Source organism: Moschus berezovskii, chromosome 21 (assembly GCF_049115385.1).
Source record: "Moschus berezovskii isolate FMDL1 chromosome 21, NW_MosBer_1.0, whole genome shotgun sequence".
NCBI lineage: Eukaryota > Metazoa > Chordata > Mammalia > Artiodactyla > Moschidae > Moschus > Moschus berezovskii.
This window is the reverse complement of record NC_142480.1, coordinates 25,103,914-25,107,874: the sequence shown is the minus strand read 5'-3', so window position 1 is coordinate 25,107,874 and position 3,961 is coordinate 25,103,914. Positions and strand designations below refer to the sequence as shown.

The 3,961-nt window shown below is 38.9% G+C and overlaps 1 pseudogene; it reads right to left on the bottom strand.

Annotated features, from left to right (window-relative positions):
* Positions 1-3,207: 3,207 nt before the first annotated feature.
* Positions 3,208-3,961, bottom strand: LOC148774515 (small ribosomal subunit protein eS25 pseudogene; annotated as a pseudogene).

The window sequence follows — 3,961 nt, the reverse complement described above, 5'->3', positions numbered from 1 at the left end:
TCTCAAATTTCATAGTGCATCAGAATCACCTGGAAGGCTTTTGTAAAAAGATGGCTGGGTACCACCCTCATCCCCCCCAAGTTTCTGACTTAGTTGGTTTGGAGTGGGACCTGAAGGTTTGCATGTCTACAGGTGAATTAAATCAAATTCTAAAACAAGTCAACAGAGCGACTTCCCTAATGGTCTAGTGGCTAAGACTCCATGCTCTCATTGCAGGGGGCCAGGGTTCAATCCCTGGTCAGGGAACTAGATCCCACATGCCACAACTAAAAAAGATCCAGAAATGTTACAACTGAGAAATGGCACAGCCAAATACATAAATATTAAAAAAAAAAATAAATGGAGGAAAGCTATGTGCACATGTGTCTGTCTGTTTAAATAATCACTTCATAGTAAATCAATGACACGGGAAGTGCTTTTCAGGTACTTAGCCCTATGGTAGGTAATATCTTTTTCAGGTAAATCTAAATTTATTATGACTAAATAGAGGAATTCCTTGGTGGCCCAGTGATTAGGATTCTGCTCTCACTGCCGAGAACCTAGGTTCAATCCGTGGTTGGGATACTAAGATCACAAAAGCCCCACAGGGTGGTCAAAATGAAGAAATAAACAGAGTTACAAATATTTCATATAAATGTGTGAATTTTAATTGTCTAGTTACGACTATAATGTATATCATAGAGATATCATTTATATATGTCTCAAATCTTACTACGGAGAAGGCAATGGCAATCACTCCAGTACTGTTGCCTAGAAAATCCCATGGATGGAGGAGCCTGGTAGGCTGCAGTCCGTGGGGTCGCTAAGGGTCGGACACGACTGAGCGACTTCACTTTCACTTTCACACATTGGAGAAGGAAATGGCAACCCACTCCAGTGTTCTTGCCTGGAGAATCCCAGGGATGGGAGAGCCTGGTGGGCTTCCGTCTATGGGATCACACAGAGTCGGACACGACTGAAGTGACTAGCAGCAGCAGCAAATCTTACTAACCAATAAAAATGAATAATACAGGGATTTCTCTGCCAGTCCAGTGGTTAAGACTCCACATTTCCACCACAGGGGGCATGAGTTCGATCCCTGGTCAGAGAACATGGCCACATGCCACGTGCCATGGCCAAAATGCAAAATAATAATACCTAGCTTAGTTTACTATGCTTTATAAAACCATAGATGATAACACAAAAAAAGCAATTCAGAATTATGATTAAAGTGGGCATTTGCTTTTTTATTAAAAAAGCAATTGCTCCTTCAATAGCTGAATGACTAAACAAACTATAATACATCCAGAAAATGAAATAAAAAAGGAATGCAATAATTTGGATGGATCTCAGGGCATTTATATTGAGTGAAAAAAAAAATTCTCAAAAAACTATGTATTGTGTCCATTTAGATAAATTCCTCAAAATGATAAAATTACAGATAAGGAGAATAGATTATTAACTCCCAGGGTCTAAAAATAATACTCGAATGCCAGGCAGATAGATCCATAAATGCGCAGCAAGAGGGAGAGCTTTGTGGTAATGGAATAGGTCTGTTTTTTGATAGCACTGATGGTTACAGGAATCCATACACTTGATAAAATGACACAGAACTATACATATATGTTGCACCAATGTCCATTTCTTGGCTTTGATACTGTACTATATCCATATAAGAACCATTGGGAAACTGGGTGAAGAGTACATGGAACTCTCTATACCATTTTTACAACTTCCTATGAATCTACAATTGTATAAAAATTAAAGTTAAGAAAAAAAAAGAAGTCGGGAATTCCCTGGCAGTCCCATGGTTAGGATTTGGCGCTTTAACTGCCATGGTCCAGGGTTCAATCCTTGGTAGGGAAGTAAGATCCTGCAAGCCACACGGTATGGCAAAAACAAAAGAGAGAGAGAGAAAAAATAGTTAAAAAGCAGCTGCATATCTATATAACAAAGTTAGAATGCAATTTTTTTCAAGAGACAATTTAGGGGCTTCCCTGGTGGTTCAGTGGTAAAGAATCACCCACCAACGCAGGAGACAAGGGCTTGATCCCTGGTCCAGGAGAAACCCACATGCCTTGGAGCAACTAAGCCTGTGCACCACAACTATTGGGCCTGTGCTCTAGAGCCCAGGATCTGCAACTACTGAACCCATGTACCCCAGAGCCCAGGCCCCACATGAGAAGCCAGTACAGTAAGAAGCCCCCACACTGCAACAGAGTAGCCCCTGCTCACCACAAGTAGAGAAAAGCCAGCGCAAAAACGAAGACCCAGCATAGCCAAAAATAGACCATTTAAATAAATTATAAAAATCATTAGTTACCTAGGAATTTTCAGTCACTAAACCGTGTCTGACTCTTTGCAACCCCATGGACTGCAGCACACCAGACCCCCCTGTCCTCCCAGAGTTTGGTCAGATTCACGTCTATTATAGAGTCAGTGATGCTGTCTAACCATCTCATTTTACCTTCAATCTTTCCCAGCATCAGGGTCTTTCCCAAAGAGTACCTGGAGTTGACTGTGGCTCAGATCATGAGCTCCTTATAACTTTCAAAATAAATCTTTTTTAAAAGGTATTCAAGAGTGGCATGTAAAAAATTGTAAAACTTCACTGAAACCTAAGTAGAGCAATATCATGTTCATTGATAGGAAGATTCAATATTGTAAAGATGTCAATTTCTTTAAAATGACCTAAAGAGTAAATGAATTTCCAATTAAGATCTCAAAATAGGTTTACAGAACTTTTTCTAGTTGCTTTTAAAATGAAATAGCATGACTTACCATAAAGCTACAGGAATGAACATGGTACACTGCACTGGTACAAAACAACCAACCAATACAACAGAATGGACAGCCCAGAAGTAGATCCATGCACACTTGGAAATTTGATAAGACAGAGATGCCATTTAGGTCACTGGAGAAAGAATGGACTTTTCAATAAAGAGTGCTAAATATCCACAAGGAAAAAAAGGAATCGGTGATAGATAAAATTAGATATGAGTAGATATTTTGGAAACATTTCAAAGAAAATAGAGAACATGTGTGACCTCAGGGTTAGGAGAGAGATATTAAACAAGATACAGAAAGTGTTAACCATAAAATGACAAATTCGACCATCTTAAAATAACTTTTTTTCATTAAAATAAACTATGAGGGAGGTGAAATGAGAGCCACAAAATGAGAGAAAGTATTTGCAATATATCACTCACAAAAGTCTGCTACCCACAATGTATTTTTAAATTTATTTTAAAAAGTAAAATTTAAAAAACAGGTAATAATCAGGAAAACAAAATTAAAATTGCAATGAAAAATTGGTAAAAATAAATATTTAATTGGTAAAAATTAAATTTGTGAAGTATTGACGAGAATGAAGATTCTTATGGGAAGTTTGGGAGAGTCTCAAAAGGAATTTCTTTTTTTTTAATGAATCCTGGCTCTGAGTCTTTTTTTTTTCCATTGTGTTGGGTCTTCATTGCTGCACAGGTTTTTCTCTCACTTTGGTGAGCAGCAGAGCTACTCTTTAGTTGCAGGCTTCTCATTACAGTGGCTTCTCTTTTTTTATTTAATAAAGTTTTATTTTTCAAAATGTACAGTTGGTGGGACCTGTTCATGCATCTTCACCAGCAGCTGGGGCATTTCCACCCTTGGTGTGTCTGGTGTAAATCACTTGAGCTCTGTGCTTTGAAACCAGTTTAATAAGTCCTATACTAAGGAGTTCCTAAAGGGCTGCCCTGGCCAGGGAACGACGAATCTTCAGTCTATCAGAGACGACAGCTGGAGTTATTAGCTTAGAGTTGGGAATTTCATTACAGAGTTCGTCATATGTTGCTTTGTCAAACAAGACCAGGTTATTGAGCTTATCCCAAACTTTGCCTTTGGACCACTTCTGTTTGGCCTCGCCCCCAGATTTGTTCACTGGATCTTTGTCTTTCTTGGTCGACTTTCTGGCACCTTTCTTCTTCTTGTCGTCCTTGGGCGGCAT